This window comes from Lepidochelys kempii, chromosome 1 (genome assembly GCF_965140285.1).
Source record: "Lepidochelys kempii isolate rLepKem1 chromosome 1, rLepKem1.hap1, whole genome shotgun sequence".
Taxonomy (NCBI): Eukaryota; Metazoa; Chordata; order Testudines; family Cheloniidae; genus Lepidochelys; species Lepidochelys kempii.
The window spans coordinates 343,435,123-343,450,804 of record NC_136380.1 but is presented as its reverse complement, the minus strand read 5'-3'; the positions used below and the strand labels follow the sequence as shown (position 1 = coordinate 343,450,804).

Sequence of the window (15,682 nt, the reverse complement as noted above, 5' to 3'; positions counted from 1 at the left end):
TTCTAAACCTGCATACCCTTTAGTTTGAATCACCCCGACAGGTTGTGGTAAAGCATGTGGTTAACTATTTCAGGTAAATAGCTTCTCTAGAAGCCACAGTCTGTTACTAGATTGTTAAAGCATTTGCCTTGTACAGTGTAAAGCTGTAGGAGCATTGAAAACGTTAAACAGTTCAGATCATTTGTACACAATGGTTCTCTTTATCTTCTTCCTCCCTTTCCTCCTGTGTGCTCACTTGCCCTCAGCTTTCATTAAGGCAGGAGGGTGCAAAGAAGGAAATGAAAATGAGGAAAGTAACAGCAGGTGACAGGGAAAGTAAAAAGGGAGCATGTGGAATATGATATTCTGCACGGGGTTTAGAAATTGTTGATCTCCATGATTTGAGGTAATGTCAGCAAGGCTCATCTTGGGAATCATGTAGGAGGCAAAAAGAATTAAAGATGGAAGGCTGTCTAGAGCTTGAGGCCCTTTCCCAACCCTTCTCCTCTGGGGGGGCAGGTGGTTGCATTATTGTTTATTGTCAGAGTTGGTGGGGACAGAAATCTCATCATAGCAACCTGTGCTATTAAAAGAGAAACAGCCACTTTCTACAATGTTTGTGTTTGTCTGTCTTCTCTGGCTCTTTCTTTATGTACCCAAGGCCCTCTGTTCACTAAACACCCCCTTTCCTGGGCAGGATTATTTCTCTAATGGCTCCATCAATTAGTCACTTGCCTTCCTAACACAGCACCACATACCAAGGTAGCCCTCGAGGTACTCATAAAAAGAAAAGGAGTACTAGTGGCACCTTAAAGACTAACCAATTTAAGTCTCTAAGGTGCCACTAGTACTCCTTTTCTTTTTGCGAATACAGACTAATACGGTTGCTACTCTGAAACCTCCAGGTACTGAATCCCATCCTTGAGTGCCATAAGCTTCAGGCACCTTGAGCAATTAATGCCAAAACATCACTGGGCCAATGCATTCATCTAACATTGGCCTTGCATCGGAGCCTGATCGTGGCTCCCCACCAGCATTAAAATGACCCATCCTAAATAATTCTAATCCCAAAAGGTTTCAAGACACAAAAACTTCTTTGCTAGTCCTCATCCATCCTCCCACCCACAATAGCCTCTGCTGGTGCAGCTCCCAGCATTGTCTTACATGCTGCCCCAAGGAGTTTATGAAGGAGCTATCAAGAAACTCAGAGAGATTATAAAAATGGATGGTATGCCCAGACCTGGAACACGGTATTTAGTTCTGCTCATCCTATCTCAAAAAGGATATAATAAAACAGAGAGAGTTCAGAGATGGACAACAAATGCATGAGGTACTTGTTTACATAATGATGCACAATTAACCTGTGGAACTCATTGTCACATGATATTAATTGAGCTTATCAGGAAGTAAAAAGAGGATCTGTCATTTATATAGGTAGAGAGACAAGCATGTGGTCCAGGCCATTGTCAGAGACAGACTGCTGGACTTGGTGGATCAGTCATTTGTGGAGGTATGGTAATTCCTATGTAGAAACATACTTTCATTTAGAATTCACCGTAATATTTTAACAAAATCTTTTAAACAATCTAATCTCATGTAACCACTGGAAAATGAGCCAACTGAGGAAATACATTATCGCTTCTACAGGCAAACAGAAGACTGGATTCTTTGCATGAAGTACGGAGGAGAGTAATCTATCAATATTTACAGTACATCACATACAGAGCATACATCATAATCCGTTTTTAAAAAGAACACACTTTATTCACACTTCAGTTTCATACAGGCCTCCAGCGGTCAGAGTGAAGGTTAAAATTTCTGTTTGTAGCTGGATTGCAGAGCTATACTTATCTTACTGGAAATGTGTGCTGTGAACACAATGGATTATGATGGAGAATTCTGCCTGGGTGTCATTTGCTGATGCCTTACATATTGATTGCCCTGCTTTTAACAGATGTGTTAGTAGTATTGTATTTAGGTTAGCAATCTTAACTTTCTCACAATGCAATTTAAAAAAAAAATTCTAAGGTTCGCTCATTACATGCAATAGATTATGAAATCAGTTCTGGCAGATATATAAATAGAGGCTAAATATCAATTGCAGTTTTTAAATTATGTAGTTATTTAAATTCTCCAGGTACAAGTATACACCAGCATGTTAGAGAAATGCCACTTTTAATTTTAAAATGGCATTATTTTCAAATGAAATTCACATTTTTAGATGTCCAGACTAAAGTAAATGAATTTGTATTATCCATAGAATAATGCGAATTTGAAGCTTAATGTTTACTGGTTGTTCTGGTGGTGTACTGGTTTCTTTTTTGGCTGACACACATCTATTGAATAGGGCTGAATGAAGACTCGGCTTTCCATAAACTGCTGTTAATTGATTGATTGGTTGGTTGACGTAACTCCATTTCCTAGATTTTGAATGTTTGAGTTGGCATTTTTTGTACCTAGCAACCTTCACTGTTACATAACAGTGTTTTGTGCTGAATGTCGTGTTTTTTTGAACTCTTAAATGACACAATTATAGATATACAGCTTATGGAGACATCAAATTAAACTTTCATTTGCTTTAGGAAATAAAATATTAAATTAATATTAAATTATTCCTGATAAATAATTCCCTTTCAGTACCAACATTTACACAGGTCAAAACCTACCAAATTTGAAAAAAGATTTGATTCTCAAGTGGCATTCTAGAAATTGTCCCAGGAAATGTGAAAAATGTCCCATAATTGCTTTTTTAATGTAATTCTTTTACAATATTTTTGACCATTGTAATTGGGAGTCACCAGTAAACAAACTGGTTGTGTATAGTTCTGTGTTTGGAGATAGTGTTATTGGATTTCATATTGCCAGGCAGTTGCAGGAGAAGCCAGCTGGGCTTCTCCCTGGCCCATGTTCACTGGGCTCCCAGAACTGTCACTCCAACTGCCATTCCCAACTGCCATGGAACCTTCTGGCTCGATGGTAAATAGGAGTTGGAAGAGCTTCTCCCCATGGACCTCTGAGACACGTTCGCATGGCACCATCTGCTGACTAACTAGTCTGAAAAATACCAAGGCACAACTCAAACAATGTGAAAGGCCCAAACGCTCCACCTAGAGCCCAGCCCGAATGTACAGGCTGTACCCAGAGTTATTCTGTGGAGTATGAAAGGAGGGGAATCCTTCCCTGAAGCTAAGCCACCCTTAGCACTGCAATGGCTTCTGCAAACTAACCCACACCCAGCTGTACCGTTGGAGGGAGGTCAGGAAAACCCAAACAGCAGCAGGTCCTCTATCTCAGTGGCTCTCAACCTTTCCAGACTACTGTACCCCTTTCAGAGTCTGATTTGTCATGTGCACCCCCCAGTTACACCTCACTTAGAAACTACTTGCTTACAATTTCAGACATAACATACAAAAGTATTACAGCACACTATTACTGAAAAATGGCTGACTTTCTCATTTTTATCTTATAATTATCAAATACCTTGACCGAATATAAATATTGTACTAACATTTCAGTATATAGTATATAGAGCAGTCAGTATAATATAAACAATTCATTGTCTGTATGAAATTTTAGTTTGTACTGACTTCGCTAGTGCTTTTTATGTAGCCTGTTGTAAAACTAGGCAAATATCTAGATGAGTTGATGTACCCCCTGGAAGACCTCTGTGAACCCCGGATTGAGAACCACTGTTCTCTGTCCTCCATAATGGCACATAAAAAGCCAGCAAGGAGCAGCCCTGCAGCACACAGGAGGTGCATGCCCCCTGCATGGCACCCCAAATCATCTCCCATCCTCCATGGAGCAGGAAAGTCCTGATTCCATTGCCAGGGCCCCCTATGCACCTTTGAAAGAGGAGGCCACTGAAGATGTTTGAGAACTCTTCTAAAAGTAGAATTTTAAATGTACCTTCCTTATAACATTTTGCAAAGAAATCCCAGGGGCTCACTATCAGGTATTAGGAGCTCTCACTTAATTGCTATTTTTGGAGACTAGATACTACAATGAGGCACATTAGTGACAGGTAGATATCTCATTAGACAATAGATAAAGCAGTATATGCTGTAAATTAAATCCTATCCCCCTTGCAGAGAGAAGTAAAACCGAGTGTTATAAATGAGATGTAACCAGATCAGGCAGCAAACTAGTTTCTCTCATCTGTAAAAAACCCCAGGTATTCCAAATTTGGTCCTGCTTCGAGCAGGGGGTTGGACTAGATGACCTTCTGGGGTCCCTTCCAACCTGATATTCTATGATTCTATCCCATAGTGTTCTATATACTAATGTGAGAAGTATGGGGATAAGCAGGAAGAACTCTAAATGCTAGTAAATAAACACAACTATGACATAGTTGGCATCACAGAGACTTGGTGGGACAATACGCATGACTGGAATATTGGTATAGAAGGGTACAGCTTGCTCAGGGAGGACAGGCAGGGAAAAAAGGGAGGAGTGTTGTCTTATACACCTCTACTCCGATATAATGCGTTCCAATATAACGTGAATTTGGATATAACGCAGTAAAGCAGCGCTCCGAGGAGCGGGGCTGCTTTATCTCGTTATAGCTGAATTCATGTTACCGCAAGCGGTTCCTCTGTGCCCCCCTCTTACTTGCTGCAGCCCCCCCGCCCCAGCTCACCTCTGCCTCGTCCCACAAGCGTGCCCCCTCCCTCAGGGGCTGGGGGGCTCGGGGAGGGCTGCAGCAAGTAACCGGGGGAGGAGGGGGGAAGGCGCAGAGGAACCGCTCCCCACCCCAGCTCACCTCCGCTCCGCCTCCTCCCCTGAGTGCACAGCCTCTGCTTCGCTTCTCCCCCCTCTTCCTTCCTTCCAGGCTTCCCGTGCCAAACAGCTGATTGGCGCGGCAAGCCTGGAAGGAAGGGAGGGAGAAGAGGAGTGGCAGCGGCGCTCTCAGGAGAGGAGGTGGAGGTGGAGCGGCGGTGAGCTGGGGCGGGGAGCGGTTCCTCTCCCTACCCCGATATAACGTGGTCTCACTTATAAGACAGTAAGATTTTTTGGTTCCTAAGGACCGTACTATATCGGGGTAGAGGTGTATATTAAAAATGTATACACTTGGACTGAGGTTGAGATGGAAATAGGAGAAAGACTTGTTGAAAGTCTCTGGGTCAGGATAAAAGGGGTAAAAAACAAGGATGATGTCATGGTAGGGGTCTACTACATACTACCTAGTTACATTATTTCCCAGTAACAGTGGCCACGTCCTTTATCTGGCTGTCAGTATCTCTATCACCTGGGATAAATCCTTCTCCCACCATCCTCTGAGTTAAAGAACTAAAGAAAGACAGAGAGAGTGTGCTTTGAAAAAGGAACAGATAGTTTAATTGGGATAATTAACAAAAACAGGGGAAAGGGAAGAATAAACGCATAAAACTTTAAATCAACAACAACTGTGATTGCCCCCAAAGTAGGCTTAAAGCCCAGGCCCAATACTAACTGTTGGCCAACAACCTAAATAAAACAAACTAACAAAAAGGTGCCCCAGAAACTGTACTGCTTCACGTCGCATGATGGACGAGAATCAGATGTTGATGGTAAGTATCTGCTTCACTTGCTAGATTGCAGGACTCTGGATCTTCGACTGCTGGACTGCCACGGGTGGAGGCAGGAGGAGCACAGAGCCTTCATGGATGACTGGACCCAGGAACCACAGCAGCTGGAACCAGGGTAAGACTCGATGCTAAGAGCCTTTTTATTGTTGGAAGGATCAGGAACTGTCTAAGGATGTCTTCGATGCCCATGCAGACCTAACAGGTACTCGGCTGCCTCTCTAACGGACAGGACCTGCCGTCCGCGCGCGCAACCCTTATATAGTCTGTGAGCGTGTGAAAATTTTAAGTAGAGTCAGTTGAGTTAGTTCCATGGGTGATCATTTATTCCCGGAGTTCATTCATTAAACAGTTGCATTAAGCACCTAATTAACAACAAACATTAATTTACCCATTACAATCGTGCATATATTAAAACACAAACATATAAACTGGTAAACCATATTACAACCTAATCAGGAAGGAGAGGTGGGTGAGGCTTTTTTTAAACAACTAACACAATCATCCAAAGCCCAGGACTTGGTGGTGATGGGGGACTTCAGCTACCCAGACATATGCTGGGGAAATAACACAGGAAAGCACAGGTTATCCAACAAGTTCTTGGAATGTATTGGAGACCATTTTTTATTTCAGAAGGTGGAGAAAGCTACTAGGGGAGAGGCTGTTCTCGATTTGATTTTGACAAATAAGGAGGAACTGGTTGAGAATTTGAAAGTGGACGGCAGCTTGGGTGAAAGTGATCATGAAATGATGAGTTCATGATTCTAAGGAATGGTAGGAGGGAGAACAGCAAAATAAATACAGTGGATTTCAAGAAGGAAGACTTTAGCAAACTCATGGAGTTGGTAGGTAAGATCCCATGGGAAGCAAGTCTAAGGGGAAAAACTATTGAAGACAGTTGGCAGTTTTTCAAAGAGACATTATTAAGGGCACAAGAGCAAACTATCCCACTGCATAGGAAAGAGAGGAAGTCTGGCAAGAGACCACCCTGGCTTAACCAGGAGATCTTCAATGATCTAAAAATTAAATAAGAGTCCTACAAAAAGTGGAAATGAGCTCAAATTACAAAAGATGAATATAAACAAACACAAGTATGGAGGGACAAAATTAGAAAAGCCAAGGCACAAAACGAGATCAAACTAGCTAGAGACATAAAGGGTAACAAGAAAACCTTCTACAAATACCACTAGAAGCAAGAGGAAGATGAAGGACAGGGTAGGCCCATTACTTGATGAAGGGGGGAAAATAATAACAGAAAATGTGGAAATGGCAGAGGTGCTTAATGACTTCTTTGTTTTGGTTTTCACCAAGAAGATTGGTGGTGATTGGGCATCTAATGTAGTGAATGTCAGTGAAAATGAGTTAGGATCAGAGGCTTATATAGGAAAAGAACAACTTAAAAATTACTTAGACAAGTTTGAGGTCTTCAAGTCACCATGGCCTGATGAAATGCATCCTAGGACACCCAAGGGCCTGACTGAGGAGATATCTGAGCCATTAGCAATTAACTTTGAAAAGTCATGGAAAATGGGAGAGATTCTAGAACACTGGAAAAGGGCAAATATAGTTCCAAACTATAAAAAGGGAAATAAGGACAACCCGAGGAATTACAGACCAGTCATCTTAACTTCTATACCTGGAAAGATAATGGAGCAAATAATTAAGCAATCAATTTGCAAACACCTAGCAGATAATAAGGTGAGAAGTAACAGTCAGCATGGATTTGTCAAGAACAAATGGTGTCAAACCAATCTGATAGCTTTCTTTGACAGGGTAACAAGCCTTGTGGATGGGGGGCGGGTGTAGTGGGGTGGTCACCCACTCCCTGGTCTGGAAAGGGTCATGGCCAGCCCTGGGAGAGGGCTGGAGCTGTGGGCTAAAAGCTAGGCTCATTGGGGAAGAAGCCACAGCTGGGCCATGCCCCAGTCAAACCTCAGCTGTCCCTGATAAAAGGGCTATGCTCCAGGAGCTAGACATATTCTCCCTCCAGCTTCAGAGGGAGAAGGATGTAGCTGCTGGGGAATTGAGGGTGCAGGCAACCAAGCAGAGCTACGGAAAGGCGAGAGGAGCATGGGAGCTCCCGTCTGGCAACTCCCCAGGCTGCAGGCCTTGTCAAAGGCCAAACCAGGTACTGGGGTTGCAGAGGCTGCAGCCCAGGGGTTAGGCAAAGGCAGCAGGTCCAAACACCCCTTTGCCAATGATGAATGGCTTTTACACTGTAGTCTGCCCCAGTGAGCAGGGGCTAGATGGTGACTGGGATAGAGGGTTGGGGGTTCCCTAGGGAGGGGAGACCCAGAGCTGTGGGGTTACTGCAGGGGGAAGAACCCTCCTATAGAGGGGCACCGGGGTCCGGGAGGGACACGGTGGCCAGTGGCAAGCGGGACATCGGCCTACAGAGGGTGCTCCGGGGTGGCAGAGCTAATTCCCAGGAACACCAGCGGGATGCACTGTGCTGGTGAGTCACTTGCCTTGCTACAGGGGGGGAAGTGGTAGATGTGGTATATCTTGACTTTAATAAAGCTTTTGATACTGTCTTGTGTGACCTTCTCATAAACAAACAAGGGAAATGCAATCTAGATGGAGCTACTATAAGGTGGGTGCAAAACTGATTGGAAAACCATTCCCAGAGAGTAGTTATCAGTGGTTCATAGTCATGCTGGAAGGGCATAACAAGTGGGGTCCCGCAGGGATCAGTTCCGGATCTGGTTCTATTCAATATTTTCATCAGTGATTTAGATAATGGTATAGAGAGTACACTTATAAAGTTTGCGGACAATACCAAACTGGGAGGGGTTGCAAGTGCCTTGGGGGATAGGATTAAAATTCATTTCTCCAGTTTGTCCAGATCATTTTGGTCTGAAGTAAATAGAATGAAATTAAATACGGATAAATGCAAAGGAAGGAACAATCAGTTGCACACATACAAAAATGGGAAATGACTTCCTAGGAAAGAGTACTGCAGAAAGGGATCTGGGGCTCATAGTGGCCCACAAGCTAAATATGAGTCAGTGTAACACTGTTGCAAAAAAAGCGAACATCCTTCTGAGATGTATTAGAAAGAGTGTTGTAAGCGAGACACAAGTAGTAATTCTTCCGCTCTACTCTACGCTGATTAGACCTCAGCTGGAGTATTGTGTCCAGTTCTGTGGTCCACATTTTAGAAAAGATGTGTACAAATTGGAGAAAGTCCAGAGAAGAGCAACAAAAATTATTAAAGGTCTAGAAAACATAGCCTACGAAGGAAGACTGAAAAAATTGGGTTTGTTTAGTCTGAAAAAGAGAAGACAGAGGGGACATGATAACAGTTTTCAAGTACATAAAAGGTTGTTACAAGGAGGAGGGAGAAAAATTGTTTTCCTTACCCTCTGAGGGTAGGACAAGAAGCAATGGGCTTAAATTGCAACAAGGGAGGTTTAGGTTGGACGTTAGGAAGAACTTCCTAACTGTCAGGGTGGCTAGGCATTGGAATAAATTGCCTAGGGAGGTTGTGGAACCTCCATCACTGGGGATTTTTAAGAGCAGGTTGGACAAACACCTGTCAGGAATGGTCTAGAAGATAATACTTAGTCCTGATACGAGTGCAGGGGACTGGACACAACGACCTCTCGAGGTCCCTTCCAGTCCTATGATTCTGTACATTAACAGTGAATAACATACAGTCTTGATAGAAAAACTATTCTTGAATAAACTGTTCTCTGTTTAAGGTCTATGTATAGCACTTGCTTGGCTCCAGTCCCCTGAGAGTTAGGGGTTAGTCCATGAACTGCAGCAGCTCTGGATCTAACACTAGAGAAATCTGGGGAATTCAAGTGCCAAATATTAGAAATAATGGGAAGGGAAGGACAGAGAAAATTTGTGCATCCAGATTCCTAAGGGAATGGGATTCTTTCTGTACAGATGCACTGGGATTACAAGTGGATTACACAGCAGATACGCCACTCTCTATCTGACCTAATCATGGCTACCCCCCGGCAACCCAACTCTCAAATTCCCCTCCCTCAGTGACCCAGATACAGCAATCAAGTACTTTATACCATGCAGTGTTGCCAACTAGTGGCCACATGTACTCATTACACTTAATGCATCCTTTATTCCTAGAGAGAGTCACAGTCAGCCTTTGCTTGACTTCCTCTGTTCTGAGGGCTTGTACACATTAGCTCTTACTTTAGTATCAATTAAGTCACTCAGGGGTGTGGAAAAGCCACCTCCTGAGCAACATAAGTTACACTGACCTAAGCGCTGGTACAGACAGCACTATGTTGGCAGGAGAAAGGTGTAGGAGACCTTTCCAAAGGAGCCCCTCTTGAGCTGGAACATAATCAGTGTGTGTGTGTCACCCTACCCATACTTGTCTTTAAAAGGAGGAACAAAGATGACAAGGGGAACTATGGACCTGTCAGCTTAACTTGGATACCTGGAAAGATACTGGAACAATTATAGTAAACAATCAATTTGTGAACACCTGGAAGATGATAGACTTAAGGAACAGCCAGCATGGATTTATCCTGAACAAGTCATGCCACACCAACCTAATTTCCTTCTTTGACGGTGTTACTGGCCTAGTGGATAAGGGAAAGCAGTAGAAGTGAGATGTCGTGATTTTAGTAAGGCTTTTGACACAGTCCCAGATGGCATTCTCATAAGCGGACTAGGGAAATGTGGTCCAGATGAAACTACTATAAGGTGGGTGCACAACAGGTTGAAAGATGGTACCCGAATAATATTTATCAGTGGTTCTCTTTTCAAACTGGGAGGGCATTTCTAATGGGGTCCTCAGAAGTCAGTCCTGGGTCAGGTACTTTTCAATATTTTCATTGGTAATAGAGTGGAGAATATGCTTATAACATTTATTGACAACTCCCAAGCTGGGAGAGGTTGCAAGCACTTTGGAGGACAGGGTTAGAATTCAAAACAACCTTGACAAATTGGAGAAATGGTCTGAAATGAAGAGGAAAATCAATAAATACAAGGAAAAAATCAAATGCACGACTACATAATTGGGGAACAACTGGTTAGTCAGCCTCACTGCTGAGAAGGAAATGAATATGAGTCAACACTATGATGCAGCTGTGAAAAAAGACTAATATCACTCTGGGTGTATTAACAAGAGTGTTGTATATAAGACATGGGAGGTAATTGTCCTGCTCTACTTGGCACTGGTGAGATCTCACCTGGAGAACTGGGTCCAGTTCTGGGCACCACGCTTTAGGACAGATGAGGATAAATCAGAGAAAGTCCAGAGAAGAGTAACAAAAATGATAAAAGGTTTAGAAAACCATCTATGAGGAAAGGTTAAAAAAGTTTAGTCTTGAGAAAAGAAGACTGAAGAGGGACTGATACCAGTCTTCAAATATGCTATGGGCTGCTATAAAGAGAACTGTGATCAATTGTCCTCCATGTCCACTGAAGGTAGGACAAGAAGTAATGGACTTAATCTACAGCAAGGGAGATTTAGGTTAGATATTAGGAAAAACTTTCAAGCTGTAAAGGTAGTTAAGCTCTAGAATAGGCTTCCAAGGGAGGTTGTGGAATCCCCATCATTGGAGGTTTTTAATAACAGGTTAGACAAACACCTGTTAGGGATGGTCTAGGTTTACTTGGTCCTGCCTCAGTGTAGCAGACTGGACTAGATGATCTCTCAAGGTCCCTTCCAGCCCTGCATGTCTCTGATTCTATATCTTAGAAGTGTAGTTTTCTAAAGCAAGGCCCCCAATCACTGCCACTTTGGGCAGGATTTTCCCAGGTCTGTTTTTGTCTGTCTATTTAAACATGTGACACCCATTTGCAGTAATGGAACAAGTGCAATACTCTCCCTAGTTAACTAAAATCAAAGTTATTCTAAATCCTCGAGCCATGTACTGTTACTCTTATGCACCCTCTTTCTCTTTTCAGAAAAATGTTCCACGGTCCCCCATGTAACTGAGCTTGCTGAGTTCACAATCAAAAGGTATGTGGTAGGTAGTAATGGGCATTACATCTGTGAAGATGGGTATAAAAGGAAACCCAGGCAGAGTGGTCTTATTGACTGTAAAAATGAATCTGGGAACATCCACTAGTTCTACAGATTCTTTCAATGTATTATTAATGGTAGGTATAAACATGGGATTCTTAATTTCCTCCTATGGAAGTACATTGATTTATGTCAACCAATTACGCTTTTGCATTACTACCTTTAATTTCTTACCCACTCAAATCTCCCACTACTGTCCCATTGACTTCCACTCACAGTACAAAACCTAATATAAATAGAGATATGGACATGGACTTAACATAGGAACATAGTACTAGAGCTCACCTCCCAACTCACCAGGTCTAGTTCCCTGCTATCACAGGCAACTCCATCATATAATCCTGTTCATACATTTATCATCAGCTGAGACAAAGTATTTAACAAACCTACGTAGTTATTTAAACATTACCTGCAAACCTATAGAAACTCAACAATGCTGGGCTAGTGCGTGAGAATCAGAAAGAGAAACTCTCCAGTCTAGTTTCACTCTCCAAGCTGAATGAAATTGAAAGAGTGAAAGCAAACCACATAGAAACTAGACTGATAGGGATTCATAAGATACTGGCTAAAGTATTATCCTATTAAAAGTAACAGATGAGTCCCTACTACCCTCCCATTCTGGACATCTGTCATAAATATAAAGGGAAGGGTAAACCCCTTTAAAATCCCTCCTGGCCAGAGGAAAAATCCTCTTACCTGTAAAGGGTTAAGAAGCTAGGATAATCTCGCTGGCACCTGACCAAAATGACCAACGAGGAGACAAGATACTTTCAAAAGCTGGGGGCGGGAAAAACAAAGTATCTTTCTGGGTGATGCTTTTGCCGGGGACAGAACAAGAATGGAGTCTTAGAATTTAGTAAGTAATCTAGCTAGATATGCGTTAGATTATGATTTCTTTAAATGGCTGAGAAATTAAGTTGTGCTGAATAGAATGAATATTCCTGTCTCTGTGTCTTTTAGTAACTTAAGGTTTTGCCTAGAGGGATTCTTTATGTTTTGAATCTAATTACCCTGTAAGGTATTTGTCATCCTGATTTTACAGAGGTGATTCTTTTTTACTTCTATTAAAATCCTTCTTTTCAGAAACTGAATGCTTTTTCATTGTTAAGATCCAAGGGTTTGGGTCTGTGTTCACCTATGCAAATTGGTGAGGATTTTTACCAAACCTTCCTCAGGAAGTGGGGTGCAAGGGTTGGGAGGATTTTGGGGGGAAAGACATTTCCAAACAACGCTTTCCTAATAAATAAACCCAGATAAACGTTTGGTGGTGGCAGTGGAAGTCCAAGGGTAAAATAGTTTGTACCTTGGGGAAGTTTTAACCTAAGCTGGTAAAAGTAAGCTTAGGAGGTTTTCATGCAGGTCCCCACATCTGTACCCTAGAGTTCAGAGTGGGGGAGGAACCTTGACAACATCCTTGAACATTGGGGTAGTTTGCATCTGAATCTATAACCAAACTTCTGCTTAATCAATCAATCTAGGCATTTTTACCATGCTCATCATCGTGTCTGAGCAGTTTGAGATGCAGGCCAAGCTCTGAAATTACAGGATAATAGGAAAATTTCTGAATGGAATTATCTATTCATTAGAGATATTTATATTTACTATTTATTTTCTTAGGACTGACTGTGAGTTTTGCAGTGTAATGAGTGTAAAGACACTATTCCTGTTCCGTGGAGCTAATATTTCTAAAATCATACTAATCAATTCAACCTAACCAATAATGCACCAGAAATCCCTCTTGACCTGCTTCACCAGGGCTCATATTCTTATTAGTGTACAGGCTAGTTGCTACAGGCGAGTTGTCTAGCTTGGTCTACTGTACTGGCACAGGAAAAAGCATGGCCTCCATGTAGGACACACTCTGTTCCTGTTTACACCAACAGGGTGAATTCAGTGGGACTGCACAGACATAAGTGAGGATGTCATCAAGAGCAGTATCTGGAAAGTCATAGATCATGTATATTACCAAGGATATCACAGTGTTAGCTGCCCCCAATGAATGCAGCCAACTTAAGTTCACACTTCAGTGCAATGCTTTTTCTGCTTATTTTTCATTTGCTCATATCTTTTTTGCGGCTGCTTGGGTTTATTCTCTTCAGGCCACAGTAGCCACCTCACACCTCTTGACCTATTTAGCAGCTGTTTGGACATTTGTTTTGATGTTTGCCTGGGGACCATTAGCAATGAGGCAAGGGGATTTTATCAACAGGTCTTTCTCCAACAGCTTGACCCCATCACATGGTCATTCTGGTTTAAAACACCCTCTCTCCTGGTGCAACCACAAAAGCTATTTTTTGAATATTTCAAGTTAATCTAGCTCTGATCTGGTACAGAGAACATGACACTGTCCCTGTGATACAAACCTAAAAACACATGAACACATTTAGTTGTGAAACTGTTGCTCTTCCAACAAACTAAAAGGGAGGATTTAGCTAAAAAATAAAAAACAAAAATCAGGAAAATTTCCTGGTGCTGAGATGCAGGGTATTAGGCTATGGAATAGTTTCCCTAGAGCCATAGGAAAGCCCTGTTTCCTGAGACTGTTAAACAAGACTGGACAAGACATACGAGCATGTTCTACAGAGAGTAATTCTGCATTGACCAGGGTTGGGCTCAGGGCTTAATTTGTAATGAAAGAGATGCTGGGGCTCAAGCAATGTTTTTACATTCATAACTGATGCAACAAGCCCAGAGGTGCCGGGGCCCTGCTAAGCCCAGAGGTGCCGGGACTCAGGCCTGGCAAACGTGGGCACAAATTAAAACCTGGCTGGACTGGACAATCAAATGGAGCTTTCCCATTCCTAACTCCTACGATTCTATAAAATATCATCTAGTCTAACAGAAGAGATGAAACAATCTTCTCCACAGGGGATCACAGATCTACTCTGCCCAGGCCTTCATGTCAGTCAGAAAAAGAACAAGGAGCAGAGTTACTGAGAACCCAGTAGCCATGGTCCAGTCTGACATGAAAAGTAAAATAAGTACTAATCATTAATTACTGTAACATTTCATCCACTGACTTCCACAGGAGCAGAGAAAGGCCAGTGGTGAGTGCTTTCAAAAATCCTACCCTTTAGTGTTTTGTATTAGACAATATTTTGTAATCATTGATTCAGAACCAGTTGCTACTATGTGAGCTAAGGGCAGTATTTTTATATCACCCTGAATAATTGGGAGTGTCTGGTTTTCCCCGCACAGGCACATTTTGTGTCAGTGCAAATTGCACTGATCTGATAATAGCCACAGTGGGGTACAAGTAGTATCTAGATAACTGCCTGCCTCCTTTGGATCTCTTAGGTTATTGTGGGATGCCCAGGCCCATGCAACATGCCAGAGCTATCGTGACAGGATATCCCATGGAGCATTTTAAGTGTCTGAGTGGTTATAATGCTTGAACGACACCAGCATATGTAAGGATGACAGTGGGGAGATCTGGACTGAGGTAAATCTGCAGTGCATTAATGACAGCAAGCATGGAGAAGAGTCAACACAGCAGAGTCCCCCAACAGGTGTGAGGGGGTGCACTGGTACTGACTAGCCCCTGATGAATGAGGTGTTCGCTACTTTTCCCCTACCCCTTATATAGGTGCTAGGCTCTCGGAGTGGAGTGACTGCTGTGGAGAAGGTTGAGCTCCATGTCCGGGGTCAGTGGATTGGATTGAATCCCAAGCCAGGAAGATCTGTTTCCTTGCTGATTATATGACGTACTTTTATTTTACTTGTTATAAAAACTGACCCTTAAAGGAAACGCCTTGTTGGCTATAGCTGTGGTATTGCTGCCAAATCATTCCATGGACTTTTGCAGGGCTTTTCAGATGGGAAATCTGCATCAGGAGTGTCCATTCCACGGACAGTATCCCAGGCACATGGCCAAGGAATACTCAACAAACCCAATTACTAAAGTAACAACAGGACTCTTGTATCTCAATCCCTGAGACACCCAGAGCACCACTTCGTAAATCACTCCCTGAGCTGTCAGCTTCTTGCCCGAGGCAGGAAGGGATTACCACAAAGGGACTCAGACATGCCAACTAGTGGCTAGACAATGGAGCTGACTTAGTTAGTTAGTTCTCAGAGTCCCTCATCAAGCAACAGGACTTGCTATGTGTGCACTTCCCATACGTTATCT

The 15,682-nt window shown here is 42.7% G+C and overlaps 1 long non-coding RNA gene across 1 annotated transcript; it reads left to right on the top strand.

The window, feature by feature from the left end:
• Nucleotides 1-1,417: 1,417 nt before the first annotated feature.
• On the top strand, nt 1,418-14,968 carry LOC140905454 (uncharacterized). The gene is made up of 4 exons (XR_012156856.1): nt 1,418-1,489; nt 5,553-5,661; nt 11,436-11,490; nt 14,851-14,968. It is a non-coding gene; the product is annotated as an uncharacterized LOC140905454 (long non-coding RNA).
• Nucleotides 14,969-15,682: the final 714 nt, after the last annotated feature.